Source organism: Rhipicephalus sanguineus, chromosome 2 (genome assembly GCF_013339695.2).
Source record: "Rhipicephalus sanguineus isolate Rsan-2018 chromosome 2, BIME_Rsan_1.4, whole genome shotgun sequence".
NCBI classification, from domain to species: Eukaryota; Metazoa; Arthropoda; class Arachnida; order Ixodida; family Ixodidae; genus Rhipicephalus; species Rhipicephalus sanguineus.
In genome coordinates, this window is record NC_051177.1 from 6640247 (window position 1) to 6659203 (window position 18957).

General features: G+C 47.4%; 1 protein-coding gene and 1 long non-coding RNA gene across 2 annotated transcripts in view; one reads left to right on the forward strand and one right to left on the reverse strand.

Annotated features, from left to right (window-relative positions):
• Positions 1 to 18957, forward strand: part of LOC119381034 (proton channel OtopLc) — a 531927-nt gene that overhangs the window by 154185 nt on the left and 358785 nt on the right. The window lies entirely within an intron of this gene.
• Positions 16142 to 18957, reverse strand: part of LOC119382370 (uncharacterized) — a 40514-nt gene continuing 37698 nt past the window's right edge. Inside the window, exon 3 of the long non-coding RNA XR_007415026.1 lies at positions 16142 to 16293. This is a non-coding gene — a long non-coding RNA (uncharacterized LOC119382370). The remainder of the gene's footprint in view (positions 16294 to 18957) is intronic.

Here is an 18957-nt window from a genome sequence, read left to right on the forward strand (position 1 = left end):
GGCTGAAGAGCACGGCGAGACGCATCGACACGAACAAAACGTGTGAAGATGTCTGTAGGTTTGCCGGCAGAAAAACGTCGTTCTTAGTATGAGCTGAAGTTGGTGATGGGCGCAAGTTTTGCATGAAGACCCGCAGACGCTGGACGAAGAAGATGGATCCGAAACACTCTGCGTAGTAACGGGGCTGACGAGGTCACCAGGCAAACGGAGTGGCAGCCATAAACCATCTCGGCTACAGAGCAGGCAAGGTTCTGGCCGAAGTGTTGAACGCAGGCCGAGAAGCACGATAGGGAGGTGTGATACCCAATCTTCGGCGTGAGGCTGCGAGGCGAGTGATGCTTTTAGATGACGGTGGAGTCTCTCCACTAAGCCATTTGATGCTGGATGATACGCAGTTGTGCGAATACGCGCACAACCCAGTAGAGATGTGACAGAGGTGAAAAGCGCTGACTCAAACTGTCTGCCTCGATCGTAGTCACCGTTGATGGTACACCGAAAACGGCTAATCCAGGTAGCAAGAAAGGTACGAGCAACTGTTTCTGCCGTGATGTCAGGCATTGGAGCTGCTTCAGGCCACCTAGTGTACCTGTCAATACACGTAAGCAATACGTATTTCCCCGACATGGAGGTAAAGGCCCGACAATATCCCAAATGAATGGTGTCGAAACGTGCATCAGGGAGAGGGAATTTTCCCCATGGAGGCTTGGTGTGCCGTTGTACCTTGATACGCTGACACGCTGTGCAAGTGCGAACCAGTCACGAATGTTAGCGCGTATGCGCGGCCAGACATAGCGTTCAGTGACCAGGTGTTGCGTAGCTCTTACGCCTGGATGGCAGATGGAGTGGAGGTGTCAAAAACAGCACGACGCAGCTGTGAAGGAACATAGATACGGGTGCAGTTGTGTGAAACATCGCACCAGAGGCGTAACGTCGTCGTCGGGAATGTTGACTTGTTCCAGTCGGAGGGAAGTAGAGTATCGGAAGTCGTGGAAGCTCATCGTCTATAGCCTGTGCCTCCGCGAGCGAAGACAATGAAAGGTCGGTGGTGCCTGTCGTGGCATTGATGGTAATACGACTGAGAGCGTCCGCTGCACTGTTTAAAACTGCCTTTTACATAACGTATGTCTGTGGTGAATTCGGCAATGAAAGCAAGGTGCCGAAGTTCTCTAGGAGTGTGCGTGGCACTGCAGGAACGTAAAGCCGAAACAAGTGGCTTTGGTCGGTAAGAATGGCAAATTGGTCGCCCTTCAAGGAAGTACCTGAAATGCTTCACCGCAAGGTAGGCTGCGAGGAGCTCCCGTCTAAAGTACTGTATCGGCGCTCAGTGTCGCGTAACTTGCGGGAGAAGAAGGAAATTGGAGCCCATGCACCATTGATCCATTGATGAAGAGCGGCTCCAACTGCTTCTGAAGAAGCGTCCCCCATGAGGCTAGTGGGAGCAGTTGGGTGAAGGGTGATGCAGGAGGGTGGCCTGGGCGAGTTTGGTCTTAACGGCGGAAAAAAGCTTGATCCGCGACCGTTGTCCCAGGGAAGTGCGGCTGACTCGGCTTGCGAAGTCGAGAGTAGTGCTTCCAGAGGCTGCAGCAGTGTAGAGCATGAAGGGATGAAGCGGCGATAAAAATTGACGAGTCCGAGAAAACGTCGCAGACTACGTATGGACGTGGGAGGCGGGTACTCGAGGATAGCTTGAACCTTGTCAGGTAGAGGAGTGATGCCATCTTTAGTGATCTGATGTCCGAGGAATGCTATCTCCGAGACTCCAAACTGACACTTTTCTACATTGATGACAAGGTCGTAATCACGCAGTCGAGTGAAAAGCTCACGTAGATGTGCCTTGTGCGTTTCAGCGTCCTTGCTGGCAACGAGAAGATCGTCGATATAGGCGAAACAAAACGGCAAGCCTCTTGTGGACTTCGTCTATAAAACGCTGAAATGTCTGAGCTGCGTTTCTCAACCCGAAGGGCATTCGTAAATACTCATAGAGCCCAAATGGGGTAATTATTGCAGTTTTGGGAATGTCAGAAGGCTCAACGGGGATCTGGTGATAAGCTTTCACGAGATCAATCTTCGAGTATACTGTTGTGCCGGTTAAAAGGCAGTACAGTCCTGAATATTGGGTAACGGGTATCGATCTGGAACGGTGACTGCATTGAGAGCCCGATAATCACCACAGGGCCGCCAGTCATTGTTCTTCTTGGAACCATGTGTAGCGCCGACGACCACGAGCTTGATGACGGACGAATGATCTGCAGCTGTAACATATGCTCAAACTCGTTGCGAGCAATGCGAAGTTTATCAGGGCCAAGTCGGCGAGGGCGGCAGTGAACCGGTGGGCCTGTGGTTACGATGCAGTGGGTCACAGTGTGCTTGGGGTCTTATCCATTGGAGACTGCGTTGTAATCTCCGGAAACTCGTTGAGCAGAGCTGTATATGGTGACGTAGCGGTTTCACGAAAGTGGGGTTAGGGCCCTAGCGCGTGACAGAAAACCATTGACCGATAAGCCGGTATAGCTATCCACCAGGCGACAGTGGTTCATATCCACGAGCAGATGAAAATGCCTTAATAAATCGGCGCCTAAGATTGCGTAGCGTACGTCTGCTATCCAAAATAACCACTGGAGCTTCCTTTTGAGACCGAGATCAAGGGTCAGAGACTTCTGTCCGTAAGTTGCGATGACCGAAGAATTGATCGCTTGTAAAGGAGTAGACTTCTCGCGGAGACGCCGGTCAGTTTTGGACGCTGGAATTATGCTGACTTCTGCTCCAGTGTCCACCAGCAAGCGAAGACCTGTGGTTCTGTCGGTGATGTGGAAGAGGCGGCTTGATGCTTGGCCTTGATCGCCCGCCGCTGTTACTGACGATCGGCCGGAGCGTTTCCCATGCGCCATGAGCAGGGTGGCACACATCTGCGAGCCGCGGCACGAAAACGCCGGTGATAGTAGCATGTGTTCTGCGGTGAAAAGCGGTGCTCGGGCTGGTGGAGGGGCCGTTGCGGAGCAGGCGACGTGAGAGATGGTCGGTGTGGACGAGGATGGTCATTTAAGTTATGAATGCTCAGCAATTGCAGACGCAAGTTAGCGACTTCAGCTGCGAGATCTTTTACCGTTTCTCGAAGGGAATCTGCTTCAGAAATCGGAGAGGTGTGGGCAGCGTTTATGACTGCCGGAGCAACGTCCATCATGTCATCGGCCATTTCTGCCAGCTCCGACAGCGTCTTATCCTGAGCTGGGACAAGAGCCATTCGCACGGTAGGTGGAAGACGCTGTAGAAACAACTCACGTAGTATGGATGTTTCTAAGCCGTCCGGCTGGTCCCCAAGCAGGTGCTGCAGGTGACGTAGAAACTGTGTGGGACGGCGGTCCCCGAGCTCTTCGTTGCACAGAAGTTGCTGAATGCGCCGATGCTTAGGCGGAACGAGTCGGTGAAGAAGAGCCTGTTTGACTGTCGTATATGGAGTGTCACCAGGCGGGCCCACGAGGATGTCGCGTATTTCGGCCATTGCCTGTGGCGGCAACGCTTCAACGAGGAGCTCATGCTTGCGAACTTCTGACGTGATGCGATGAATGCGGAACTTGTTCTCGACTTGAATGAACCATAAGGAGGGATCGGCAAGCCACAGCTGTGGTAGCGTTATGGTAGTAGTAACTCCAACAACGCCGGAAGAGGGTACATGGCCAGGTGCAGTGGCAGCGGTACCAGGGCTGAGGCCGTCGAGATGCTCACGCTGCTCCATGGAAAGTCGCGTTCGTAGTCCGGGTCACCAATAAATATAACACTCTGAAACGCGGTTCCGAAAACACAGCGCGGTTTATTAATGTATCTCCGCCATTGTTCCCTACTTCTTCTTTCTCCACAGCAGACTACCCACTACTAGTTTATGTCCCAAGTGCGTCGTGCCGGAAGAAGAAGAAAAGTATGCCACACTACTATAGTCCTCCTTTCATACACATTACCCGAGGAGTGAGGTCTCTTTCCCCCGTGCATATTATCTGAATTGAGCTAAGTGTCGGCTTTCAATTGTCGCACTGGTGTAGTGGGGCTCCTTGCGGCACTTCCCCGCCCACATCGGTACAACGAGCACGCGCGTCGGTCAGTTAACGCAAGAAGATGTCCTAACTATTCTGCACGTACATGCGTTCATTGAGAATTGCGTGACGTGAGCACAGCTGTTGTGTTCGAGTGTCCTTGGGAAACGCGCGGCCGTGATGTGTCGAAGGAGGCAGGTTGCCGATGGGTCTACTGTCCCATCTCCTTTCAACCAACGCCGAACGAAAGTATAGATTACCAAATGTAAGCTAAAAGCTTCCTTTTATCTCTGTTGGCAGGAATACACAAATGCATGGACACAAGTGTAACAACATGCTGCCTCTTCGAACTGTGACTTGAGCCTAAACTTCATCTAACCAGTCAGGGCGAGACAATATACTCGTAGCAGCAGAATTGTTTTAGCGAGAAGAACGTTACTGCATTGGTAGGGAGACTTGGATGATTTGGTGCCAATTCGTAGCTGACAAGCTACCGAACAAAGAAGATGAAGAGAGAACAAAAAAGAAACGGCGACAAAGGAAAAACAGTGATCACGACACCAGCGCTGCCCTGGTGTCAGGATCCTACATGAATGTGCCCTCGTCTGCTTAGTGGTGTAGCCTGTCATTCTGCTAAAGTGAATGCTTGGTCGAGGTGGCACGACATGCTAGAAATTAAACCTGCGCTTTGAGGCTGAGGGCCAGTAAAAGATGGGCACAGGTGTTGTACGCATCCTTCTTTTACTGGCCCTCTTTCTTACTGCCCCGCCCTTTTACTGGGCACGCTATTCTAATTTTTGCTCGTCAAGTACCCTGTTACGCGACGTTTAGTATCCGAACTGCAGAAATGCAGATATACCACTCAATTGCACTAGTTCACAATATATGTCCTTATGTTGTACCACACAAACTACAAGTTTCAAGCAAGCTTTGTTCACGTATTGACCTTAGTTTTCTGGACAATAAGCTGTTGAAAATTTGAAATGTTTGCAGGCAGTCTGAAAATAGCATTAGATTAGTGCTTCGGTACGTTTGTTTTCTCAGTCACCCCGCATCTACTGAACATAGCACAGCAGCATAACACCTAACAGACCAGCAGAAAAAGACAGCGAGAGAGAGGCAAGATGAGGGGAAGTCGGGAGACGAATCGTCAGAGACGTGCTGAATAAAAGGAAGCAGACGTCCCAATAAATGTACAAGAAATATGAGTCTAACGGAAAATGCACATTTTTCTCGAGAGCAGTGGCAAATAAAAAGTAAAGCGCACACGAAAGTGCAAAGAGAAATTTATAGTGTCAGAAAAGTTTGGACGCTCCCTTTAGAAGTGCAGCAAATGCAAAAAAAATTCAGATCTACACATAGATCAGTACCTAGATGAGTGCCCTTACGGAGACAAGCTCGACTTGCGGAACATCGATCACGATTTCTCTTCTGATCCTTTTTCTTTCAGCTGTCCACCAGGAGACACGTCGTATCAAAGAAGAAAAGTTGTCTTTCGTCCGAGTGGCGAAGACGTGACTGACGTTGGCATCCGTGCGATGAATGGCAAGGATGCACCGCTTTGAATTGTTGTCTTTAGCATTCTTAATCGATCATGAATCTGAACGGTAAGCCCAGAATTCACCTTGTGGTAACATATAATCATGCAACGAAACAACTTTTCTTTTACATTTGCCATGCTATGCAGTTCTTTGAACGCTCTCAAATGCGTAATAGCCTAAAAATGCAGTATTCCGCGCTAAAAGTAATATTGTCAAATCGAAATTATTCGACTAACATTACTTGCTCCGTACCAGTGCATACAAAACAATGCATGGCGAGCTGTTTATGTTCAATTTCTAAAAGTGAAAAGAGCAAATGAAACCTGTGATCAAACAAAGCCTGTGATCATGAGAAAAAAAGTGGGAAGGTCACCGCCCTTACCGAACTCGAATAAACCTAGAGTGTGAGCTCAATGTACGGGCGTTACTCTTCAGCTCTCGACACACCTCACCAGGCAAAGTGCAGGCGCAAGTAGAAACATCGACTTTTGGACGAATAATTTTTACCAGTTATTCATTCGTGATTTTTCATCTGATTCCTCGTAGCGCGCATAGATAATTTTCTGAAGAAAGTAACGTTTGTATGTTTCTTTGCAGCGTTTCAACTAAGAAACGTTAACATTCCATTCAGGCCAATACATCGTGCACGAAAATGCATGAACATTACTGGCCACAGATAAAGTCCTTACGTTTACTTTCGATGCGGGAACGGCCCGCCACATGCTAGTTCACGCCCCGGTGCACCTGAATAAGTTTTTTTCGATTCCATTCCATTTACTTTCGACTAGCGGCAGTTTGCTGGAGGGGCCACATTACTTATAAAAATGGCACGGAGAAACTTATCCATTCTCTCCAAGACAATTAGTGACCACTGATTAAGACAATAAATGTGTGCGCATACCTGTCTAAAGGATTATCACCGATTAATACAATATTTCAATTTGTATCTTAGTTCAAATTTCTCTGTCATCTCTGCGTCGTTCGCTAAACTGCTTCGCTGTTCATCGATCTTCATAAAATGGAATGGCTGATATTTTATTGCACTAGCAATTATATCGAAACTCTCGGCGGGTTTTCGCCATCGCCGTTATAGTCCGTATTAAGTTCAAATCGATAACAAGGACCCGTATATCACATGCTCTAAGAGCTAGTACAAGCGCGAGAGCGCTGGGGTCGAGAGCAGCTGAAACAGAGATGAAAAGTACTGGCTGTCTCCTTCGCACGAAGGGCACATGCGGTGCGCAGCGTACCAGGTCCGGCGTCGGTGGCTTGTCAGGAAGAGAGGAAGCGCCCTGGCGCCCGTCTTTCGTCGGGAGAAGAAGCTTGAAGGGGCGTCGATGGGGGTTGGGGAGGAGAAGGCTCTGCGTCGCTTGAGCAGCAACTGCGCCCTCTAAACACAAGGGCGGAGTCGCGAGCGTTGACGAGCGTTATTTCGAGAGACACCACTAGTAGGCTCGTACACGTGGTGTGCTCTCATCGCGTTGTGTTGAGACGACAGACAGCACGAAAGCTGCTTCACTCCCTGGCGCGACCACATTCGCTTTAACTAGCGTTTTGTAGAGTTAATCGAGATCGGGTGCAAAAAAGTTACCAGCTAGTCTTACTTCGTATAACATTCCAATTTGTTGCTTTTGTAACATATCCTGCAACGTATCAATATTAACAACAATGTATGTACTGCTATACCTCTCATCAACGTGCCTCAATATTTTCCGAACAAACAGTTTTTGAAATGCAGACTCTGACATCAGATATAAGGCAGATATAATGAGTCCACTAAATTTGTTGGGATCCCTAAGGACCACAGTTCGAATAACACGTATAACAACATTCTTTGTATCACGTGTTTTTTTCTCTGAATATTTCAAATTTACGGTGTAAGATTGTGTGATCACTGACACCTTCTAACATATTAACAAACATGTTGTATGGATCAGTAATGAGTACGAGGTCTAAAATTGTTTCGCCGCGCGTGAGCACAGAAACCATTTGACTTAAGCTAAACAAGCAAAGCACATCCAGAAAATTCTGAGACTCTGGTTTTCTTGCGCCACCGAGAGCCATGCATGCCCGCCAGTCAATAAAGAGGTAATTAAAATGTGAGGTTTGCAATTCCTTTGAACCTTTTAGAAAGGTTCGAAGACACTGCTGCATCTCTCGCAGAAATTTCACAAAGCGACAAATCTAATTCGTACGAATTTCTTTTCTTATAAAGTCTCTAATTGCTTGAATTGTTGAATAATTCGTATTTGCGCTGAGATATGCTAGGCTCCTGAACAGCTCCGAGTCAGCGACCAGGTGTGCCGTTGGTTTGTATCTCGGACTGTAGTACAGCTTTTGTGCCAACTGTTTATTTATAAATGTGTGCGGACTTTCGTTTGGCCTTGGCGCTCAAAAACGGGTAGATTGCAATATATTTTTTTCCTGGGCATCAGTTTTCCTCCACCTTGCGGTGAGTGAAGAATGATTCCACATTTATGCGATCCAACAAAACATACTCAGGCACTGCTGTATGGTATGGTAACATCGCGTAATGTGGATAGGCTTGCGTGAGATTCTGCCACGACATCTCCGAGTGTGTTATAACTAAATGGGCATAAAGCCCGTCGTAAGGAACGCCACGCCTTTGAGGGAAGTAAATGCCAGGTAACAAAAAATCGCGAGACTAGCGGCTACAAGCCATGTTTAGGCGACGTTGTTAGCAATTAGATACCAGAATGAAGGTAAGAAGGAATTGTTTGCGACACCCTAATGACGTGGTTTCCAGTTACTACTTCTCCAGCAGTCGACGGTGTCCATGAGTGTGACGCAAGGGTGGCCTGAGCGCAAGCTCCATCGATGCAATACCTGTGCCAGCTTTTTCCGTCGCACACTCCACTTTGTTCACACTCACACATTTTTCTCTGAACAGCAACACATTACTCCAGCCCGATGCCTCCTGTCAGCTGCACTGCCAATACACTGTTTTATAGAGGCGTTCATGTGCAGCCACTTCGGGCTGTTGAGTTAGCCCATTCGTGCCTGTAAAAATTTGACGAAGAATCCTACGGTAGACTCATATGCATGAAAACGGCTCGAACGGCGCATTCGACGTTTCATGACCTCATCAATTTTTCTTTAAAAGCCAATGATAAATTCACTTAACAGCCCGAGGTGGTGGTGGCCATGATTCGCTCATTACTCTCTAAAGTACGTAATTATGGCCTGTAATGCCGGATTACATTATTCGTCAAATCATAATGCAGCCCAAGCGGCAGGTCGTTAGCCATATTCACTTGTGCCTCTTATCGCAAGAATGCTACATTCCCTACAGTTTCTTTGACCGCGATTTGTTTTGAAGTACTTTGAGATGAATAATTTATAGAGCATTGGGGCCGCAAATATAAAAATAAAAACCCCGGCGCGCTAAAAGCCCTCAAGTAATAGTAGTAGTAATAATCATTATATAATAATAATAATAATAATAATAATAATAATAATAATAATAATAATAATAATAATAATAACAACAACAGGCCTTTATTATAGTTTCCAAAGCAGCCAAGAAGCCTTCGTACTGGCCCATTTTAATACCGATCAACAAGACGACAAAACATACACAAATGGTAAAAAAAACTCTGAGAACCTTAATAAAGTTTCTTATCTGTCTGTCTGAGATAGAAGCTAAAACTCTTAAAGGAGGTGCGACATATGTGTAAGTGAGTAAGTCATGAACCTATTTCCTTTAAATGCTTATAGCCAAGTTTAGTTTCCGTTTTTTATTGAAACATAAAAGACGCCAGGCCTGCGCAGCACAGTCACACCGAAAGCTGCAAGAGCGGCATTTGTAGAGCTCGTTCTAAACTCTTTTGGGGCTACTAATACAAGTACACTTACAAGGTACCCACTACGCCAGAAATCATAATTTTTGTGAAGTTGGGAAGCACCCACTACGCCATTATTCGCCGTTATGCGGAGAAGCGAAGTACTTGTTGCACATGTGTAAGAAATTATGTGCACTATGTTGATGCGGTGTCGCTGATCACGATGAATTATTGTTGAGCCCTTTGTAATGGGTTGGAAAACTTCAACGACCCACTAGTTTTGTGGCGCCGTATCTATCTATCTATCTATCTATCTATCTATCTATCTATCTATCTATCTATCTATCTATCTATCTATCTATCTATCTATCTATCTATCTATCTATCTATCTATCTATCTATCTAGCCGCCTATGTCTGCGTGCTCTCAGGATCGCCTCCTTAACTTGGTGTAGACCAAAATGGGCATGGCAGGGTAAGAGGATCTGACGAATATGACTCTCGGGTCATGACATGAATAACGTGGATATCATGTCGCGTACGTCGTCAAACCCTTTCCTCCAGACACGTGTGGCTCATACCCGTTTACCACAGGCCGCGGTGGACGGGTATTCGCCGCAGGTGATTGACAGTTCATATTTATTTATTTATTTATTTATTTTCAATACTGCTGCTCTCAGCTGAGAGCGTAGCAGGAGGGCAATACAGAAAGTGAGTACAATATACGAAATGTTTACAGGATAATAAACTATGCAAACGAACGTAGAAAAAAGGATACAATAATATATTACAACAACAAACAGTGGTTACATAAATACATACGATCAACTTGCATAGATTTATCAAATCAATCAAGTGACACTGGGTTAAGGTTGAACACCATTTGTACATAGAAGCAGTGATATCACATGCCATGAAAAGTATTTTCAGACAAAGGGAAGAGGGAATTAGCCTGTATGTTTTCCTAGCTGCGCCAAGGGGAGGCAACCGGCAACTGCTAATGGGGGATAGGAGTAGGCAGTATGACATCTGATTGGGACAATACTAGTTGTGTGTACCTTCAATTTTATTGCCGAATTCCGAGAACGATTTGGTGTTTGTGATAGATGGGTGTAGTTGATTCCATTCCCTAATGGCAAGTGGAAAAAATGAAGGTTTAAAAGTTTCATTAGTATATGAATATTGTGTTAGTTCATTTGCGCGCCTTTGACGCGTAAGTCGAGATTCGGAAAACGAAATGTATTTGGACGCGTTTATCCTGAAGTTGTTGTTAAGAATCTGAAACAAATACTTGAGCCGGGCTTCTTTCGCTCTTTCTGACAGCGTTTTTAGGCTGTATGCGTTTAGAAGGTTAGTTGGCGAGTCTGTGCGCCTGTACCTGTTGTGGATAAACCTTATGGCTTTTCTTTGCACTGCTTCCACTTTTCTTAAGTTAGTCTTCGTATGCGGTAACCAAACTACATTGGCGTACGCTAAAATCGGTCTTATAAATGTCTTATAGGCGAGCAGCTTAATCGGGGTAGAAGCTAGTTTTAGGCATCTTTTAAGCAAAAAAACTTGCGTAGTGCTGCTGCGGTAATGTTATCGACGTGCTGGGTCCAATTAAGGTGTGCAGTAAGCGTCACACCTAAGTATTTATGGTCGTATACTCTAGTCCGTACGGTGCCGTCGACTGCATCAGCGAAGTGTGAAGGATCTTTTAATTATCATAATCACGGCGATTTTTTTTGTCCAGGATATTTAACCAGGAACGGCGACAACAGATATTGGAAGTTTAAATGCGAGAGCGTTAAGGAAAACTGACATTGCCAGCATTGACCCGATGAATGGAAGGAATATAAAATTAGGATCCGAGCACGAATCGAACTCAAGCGTTCTGCTTGACAATTAGGTATTCTACCACAGAGCCACGCCAGGTGTATAAACTGGTTTGCGAAAATAGCCTCTGCAGGCGTGATAGCGGTGCAACGTCAGTTGTGGTAGTGGTGCTGTCTATCTATTTTTACAAGAAAATAGTAAACACTACATAAACACTCCTACGATGGAGGCGTCATATCAGAATAATGTCGGTGGTTCCAGTGTTGGCTCTGCCTTTAGAGCGGTCTATTAGCATTACATTTGTATTTCTATGATTGAGCAAGCTATATTGAAGCAGCGCTCCACTTCGGAGGAATACATTGACGAAACGTAAGTTTGATATTCACATGATTGCATCATAAAGTGGGCTTAGTTTCGATAATACTGACGTATGTGCTCTAACGTGAGGGCTGTTGTGCCAGAGCACCTGACCGAACGGGGAAACGAATAAACACGTGCACTTCGTTGGAAGTTCACGGCATCGCGGTCAGCGTCTGCCCTGAGTCCAAGAAAAGGGCCAGCACCTGCCACCTGGAAGCAGGGATCAACCCCTGCATGCTTTGTCTGCAATCCCGGAAAACGGCGTCTTCGCCCAGCCGGTCCCGTCAACCAACGCCAGTCGTTTTTCCAAGCTACTCAGCTTCGGAAAGCAGCATTCCTGAGGACGATGGAAAGGCTGAGCAACACCTGCTACCTAAAAGGCTGTTCAGCACCATAAGGGGAGACGTCAACACCTGCTACCTAAAAGGCTGGTCAGCACCATAAGGGGAGACGTCAACACCTGCTACCTAAAAGGCTGGTCAGCACCATAAGGGGAGACGTCAACACCTGCTACCTAAAAGGCTGGTCAGCACCATAAGGGGAGACGTCAACACCTGCTACCTAAAGAGCCACCCTGTCAACAATGGACTGGTCCCCTTTTTAAGACCGGCCTGGTCCGTTGTTAGAGAGACGCCCCAGCCGACTTGGTCGTGCTGGCAGGCTCTGTCCTGCGATAACCTGCTATAACCTTCTATTACCTGCTATACCTGCTATAAACGTTGTTACTGTTTTGTAAACGTTTGGCCTCCTTGCTCTGCTCATCAGCGATAAGTCCGATCTTCGGCTACATCGGCTCGCCAGCCTCTCGGCTTTCATCGTCACGCAACCCCCATTCATAACAGTGGTGGCAGTGGTGGGATACCACGACCCCGTATCTCGAGCTGCGCACCCGAGGGCCTATACCCTACTTTATAACAGTGGTTGGCAGCGCTGGGATGCGCTACCCTCATCTCTTCGTTGGACCACCTGGGATACGCTACCTTCATCTCATCGTTCGACACGCTGGGATACGCTACCTCAACGTTTGGCTGCACGGGGATACGCTACCTCATCTCAACGTTTGGCTTCGCTGGGATACGCTACTTCGATTCCATACGCTGGGATATGCTACTCTGATCTCAACGGTTGGAAAGTTGGACCAGATCCCTGCAGGCCCGAGGAGCGAGGACGCTCACGACACCGCTCGACGGCAGCCACGTGTTCGACCGGAGTCAGCTACTTTGGTTGGGTGAGTGCCCAACGTTTACTGGTCATTTCGCCAGACGTCTCTAGCACAGGCAGATGTTAGGAGAGAGTATTGTGTTTTTTGTTTGATTCAATTTACTCAATTTAAACCACGATATTAGTTTTAAAGTAAGAGTAAATGTTGTAGAAAGGCATCACGAGGGACGAGATCGCAATGGAGAAATACCTAGTACAGGACCTCCTTGAAATTTGTGACGACTTGGGCATTTCCGCCGGGTCCGCAAAAACAAAGCAAGCGATTCTCGCGGTGATGAGGGCGGAGAATGTGACGATCGAGGAAGCTGAAGAGACTTGGGAGGATATTTGCGAGAAAAAGCGAAAGGCGGAGGAACGCGAAAGGCGCGAAGAGAGGCAGGCTCAGAGGCGCCGCGAAGAGCGAGTACATGCTCTTAAGGTGAAGAAGCTTGATGATGAAATTGAGGCGATTAGGTGGCAGCGAGCACGATACTGTCTCCCCGTCTTCAAGTCAGGCTTGAACATTGAGACTTTTCTCGCTGGCTTTAAGTCTGTCTGCGAAGAGGTTGGCGTTAGCAGAAACCTTTGGTTGGAGAAGCTTGTCACGTTGCTGCGACGCCAAACTGCACGTGTTTTGGAGCGCTTATCAGCTGCGGAAGCGCAAAACTTTGATAAGGCCAAAGAAGCCTTGTTGCGCCACTTCGCAGCTCCAGGTCCTGCTGACTGCGAAATTCGAGACAGTAAAGACAGCGCTGAAGCGCGTCGTAAAGCGCTAGAGGCTGAGGCCCATCGCGAAGCGCTGCAGGCTGAGGCGCGCCGCAGGGCGATAGAAGAGGAAGCACTTCGTGATGCGCTGGAGGATGACGCGAGTCGCGGGGCACTAGAAGCTGAAACCCGTCGCGAGGCGCTAGAGGCCGAAACCCGTCGCGAGGCGCTAGAGGCCGAAACCCGTCGCGAAGCGCTAAAGACCGAAGCCCGTCGCGAAGCGCTAGAGGCCGAAGCCCGTCGTGAGGCGCTTGAGGACGCGGAGGCGTGTCGCGAGGCGCTAGAGGAGGAAGCGCGTCAGAGAGCGCGAGAACAAGAAGCACTTCGCGTGGCGCAAGAGGCTGAGGCACTCCGCAAAGCGCGTGAGGATGAAGCGCGTCGCAAAGCACAGGAAGACGAGGCGCGCCGCAGAGACCAAGAGGTCGTGAAGCGTCGCAAAGCGGTAGAGGCCGAGGCCCGTCGTAAGGCGCTTGAGGACGCAGAGGCCCGTCGCGAGGCGCGTGAGGACGAAGCGCGTCGAAAAGCGCAACAGAATGAGGCGCGCCGCGAAGACCAAGAGGTCGAGAAACGTCGAGACGTGCTAGAGGCTGAGGCTCCTCGCGAGGCGCAGGACGCCGAAGTGCGTCATAGTAAAGAGGAGGCCGACTTCGAAGGCCAAGGAAAGGGTTGTACCCGCGACATTGGTACACCGCCACCAATAGAGACAGCTCAGGGAGAGCTAGCTGACTTAGATTGTGTCGGGACTACCGTTAGGTCAGATGCACAGACACCTAGCCACAGCCCCGAGAATCAGTTAGTTGAGCCGTCTCAAGCCTCGGCAAAGAAAATAGAATGCAGCGTACTTGCGAGTACGATGGCCAATGCTGCGAGCATTGCCAGCCGTTCGGGCAGAAAGAGGCGTCGGCGAAAACGTAGGGCGAACTCGAAAGAGACAGGTGGCCACAAGCGAGCTAAAATGGCTAAACGCCGTGCGATGGTCTCGCGAGACGCGAAGCTCCAGGTTAGGCCAAAGAAATCGAAAAGGCTCGCTAAGAAAAGATTGAAGTTCCGGCCGCTGCTAAGATCTAGATTTGGCGTGAATCGCGTCTCGAAGACCCGAATTTCAAGTAAATTCAAGCGCCGTTGTCATCGCCTAATCTTTCCTATGCGAAGAAGCGGCAGGAGCGCAGCGAGGTGTCGCGTACACCTGAACAGCGACAAAGGCTGTTCCCCACAGTCGCGAAAAGGTACCGGCTTAGCCCGGAGGGGTACAATGGGCAGACAAAACCACTGGTATGCCGGTTTCTCTGAGTTCGGCGGACACGGTACAAACGTCGCCGCTACTAAGTGTGTCGGACAGGTTTGTTCCCTGTCCCTTTGTCGAGATCGGATCCCTCGAAAAGTGTGGAATGCGCGGCTCCCAAGAGTTCGTCTGAAAAGGTCCGTTTGGAGACATCCTGGGATAACCGCAGCATAAAGATGAATTGACATCTTGAAAGAAGTTAGTGTGTTAATGTGTACTAACGAATTGAGGAGTGAAATTTTGTAATTTGTCACTTTCCTCCTCATTGCAGAAGCAGAGATTGAAACGTTTGTTTGGTTATTTGTTTCTTTTTATATTTAGAGCCATGACCGTCAGCGCTAGTGTAAAGAGCTGTGAATGATTTTAAAGGAGATGTAGGCTGAGTTAAAAGCCTCCGTTTTAGATACTTTGTCTTTTTTTATAGCTAGAAACAAAACCGTTAGCGCTCATGTAGAGAGCTGTGAATTGTTTTAACGGAGATGTAGGCTGAGTGTTGAAAGCCTCCGTTTTGAATAGCTTTGTTTCGACAGCTGGAAACATAGCTTTTAGCGCTCGAGCAGAGAGCTGTTCGTAGTGGTTTACAGAGATGAAGGCGGAATGTTAAAAGCCTCCGTTTAACGTACTACTGATCTGTTTTGCGTTAAGTGTTAGTATGCGCGTCAGTATAATTTTAGTTTCTCCTTGTTTTGTGTTAAACGCGTGAGTTTGATTTTCAGTTTTACTTCGTATTTAGTTTGAAGCGCTTTGTTTTCTTAGTATAATACTCATTAGCCAAGTGCAATGAGCGAGAGCGTTTTAGCGAATGTACGGTATACCTACGACACGTTCCTTCCTATCGCTTCCTTTCAGCTGCGGTCGCTTCTACGTAGGACAAACAGGCCGGTGCATAAACCAGAGATTGTTGGAACATAAGAGATCGCTAACAGGAGGCTCACCTTCTAATCTATCTTCACATTGCCGAGATTGTAAGTGCACGCCAAAATTCGATGAATGCGCAGTGTTGTACCGTCATAGAAATGAAGAAACGCGCCTGATGATAGAAGCATGGCATATCGAGAATAGTGGTAACGCATGCGTGAGCCAACCGTCGATTAACTTGCATAAAGATGAAATCAAATGCCTTAACAGTTATCTTCAACGTAGACCGCCACGTGCGCAGGATTGATAGGTTCGCCTGTTGCATGGGCATGCGCAGATAAGTTTTCGTGCCGTCTTTCTTTTCAGCCGTTGTGCGTCTCTTCAGTTGTTAGTCGGCGTTTGTGGTGTCCTGACTTCTTTCTTGTGTCCTTGTTTGCACGCCCTGTCTTTTTAGAATGAAACTTTATTGAGGTCCTGAGGAAGCGCATCATAAGGGCCTTATCGGCTTCCTTGGCAACTAATACAAGAACACTTGCGAGGCACCATCTACGCTATAAATCACCCTCATTTTTATGAAGTAGGGAAGCATCCAATATGCCATTATTCTTCATTTTGTGGAGAAGCGTGGTACCTGCAACACACCTGTAAGGCATTACGTACACTCTGGTTGATGACGATGAAGAACTATGGCTCAGCATTTTGTAGTAGGTGTACATATGTTAGTGTTATTGAAATGTTAGTGTGGTTGTTTCCTAACATGAAGCCTGTATAGGGTCTTTTTGCATGGGAGTCTCAGGCACCAGCATGACTCTGTGGTGGAATAGCGGGCTGCCGAGCAGAGGGCCCACCTTCGAATCCCGTTTCATCCTGAATACTTTTCTCAATTCGTTTTTTCTCCTCATTTCGCGTGATAGCCCTTATGGACACCGGCGGCGGCGGTGGCGGCAGACAACTACGGCGCCAAAAACGGTTGTGATTTCATAACAGCTTCCACTGCAAGAGCTGGCGAGTGGAAAGGGACACAACAGCTATGAAGCGCTCGCTTTATCCCCTGAAAAAGATACCGAACTGGCCTCAAAACGTTAAGGGCCAGTTTTTAAAATTAAAAACTAAAAGTAAGCTTGACTGGAGAGTCTTTACTTCTTTTAACTATACCCAGTCAGACAAATATCTGTTAATTATGTTTACTTTTATATTGATTATTTGTTTGTTTGACACAGGGAATGGACTATGAAATATGTTGAAAAACTGCGTACATGCATTTTATGTTGCTTGAAGTTATCTTACAGGACAGTGCCTACAGTGGAACTAGGCTGTGTACACAATGGAAGAAAGAGGAATCTGTACAGAAAAGTGCAGTATGTCTTCTCCTATTACCGTTTCGCATGGCTTAACTTCCGAAGCACGTGTGAATTGTGCTCTTAAAATGTGTCTTTAAGTAGATCTGCAGCAGTGAACATCGCTGCAGCAGTGATTAAACAGAAGTGCATGAAATGCTAGGAAACGATTTCATATCATGAGCATTCCAGGAAGAACAGGACGAGCTGGATCGTTGAAAAAGTCAAAAATACATATGCCATGTAATGATGTCTTACGTTGGTTCCAAAAGCGATGGAAAGAGCATTGAAAGAGTGAGTCAGCTCAAGCAATATTGCGCTGCATTCCTTGATTGCACTGTAGACTTCTCGTGGATGCTGCAGTCTTTCTTCGTGAATACCACGGCAGAGATATTTTCGGAACCACGAACAGTCAATGTGGTACATATCGTCCAACAAGAAACATAGTTCAGCCTAGTACAAAATGATATGAGGTCCTCTGCGATGCCCCGTCAGTAGCAGTGAGACAGATAGTTAAGTTTCCAGTGCTTCTGTAGATGTATGAAGCGGCGTGGTCGATAAATGAAAGGAAAATGGGTGGAGCTCAATCAATAGGCGACTGACGTGCTTCATTCACAAAACGGCACGTAAAGACTTGGTTGATTTTAACGCATAGACAATTTTTTTTCGACCTGCCGTCTACTCAACCACAGCTTTGTGTTTTCATCAGCCTTACCTCTATTGAGCGTTCAGGAGAATAACAACATGTACAACTAGCAGCACTATTTAATCTAATAAATTTCATTTTGGCATCACTGCGGCAACATGTGGCTGCGGGCTTGATGTCGAGGTAAGATGTTGGAATGACCTGATTCTGCAGCTTGTGAAACAAAGCCGTTCCTGCTTACCAACTACTCCTCTGTGAAAGTTTGAAATGAGGTCAAGTAATCAAACCTGGTTCCCTTCAGGTGTTCCTTCGAATTCGGAAATCAATAAAAGTCACTCAGGGCCAGGTCGGGACAGTAAGGTGGGTGGTCAAGCCGCTCGAAACCACACTCTCGAATGAGAGCCTGGGCAGCACGAGACCTCGGAATCGGGGCGTTGTTGTGGAGGAGGTGGGCATTTCCTCTCACTAATCCTCGGCGTTTTTCCACCATGACGTAACGCTGTTTTCTAATATCGTTCGCATAGTGCTCGCCTGCAACTGTCCTGCTCTTTTCAAGACAATGAGCAAGAGTCTCCTTTCGTCCCAAAAAAGTGTTGCCATTACACTCCTCCCTGAGCGTTGGGTCTTCAATTTTTCCCGGGCAGGGGACCCCAAATTAAATCCGTGTCCTCGTACATAGTAGCGCGACGCCATAGCAGGTAAGATGATGATGATAGTATGGTGGTGTTCCCATTGTGCAAATGCATTGCCGCGGGTGTAACGGCTCCACAATGAAAGCGAACGAAGAAATTAAAGGGAAAAAATAAAGAAAAACATTGGCGAAGCTTGCACTAAGCACTAATTTGTGAAAGCTTTGAAACAGCGAAACTGGAGACCATTCTGAAGACTAATCTCGTTGCGCCTAGCTTGCTTCCAGGCCTCAGCTAGGTGATGAGGGTTGTTTCTAGGTTGCTTCTTGGTCGTTGCTAGAATATAGCTAGATGATGCTAGGTGGTTTCTACGTTGATTCTCAGCACAGAGAGGACTGAGTCAAACCACACAGTCATAGACACTACACGGACGTCCAAACTCCAGAGACAGAAACTCGCGCTGAAAGCAATAGTTCGCAGCTCTTGTACAGTCACAGACACGGCATGGATGCCCAACGAGACACAAACTCGCTCTGAAATCCAGCGTTCGCATCTGTCATAGATCTACGGCCATGCCGTCGTTGGCGTAGTCCTTCCATCGCTTCGCGGTCTTCTCGTAGCCCCGTAGCAATTCCCATTCCCTAGTGTTGAGCTAATGCTTGCTTCCTTTTTAGAGGACCGCTTGGGGGTAGCG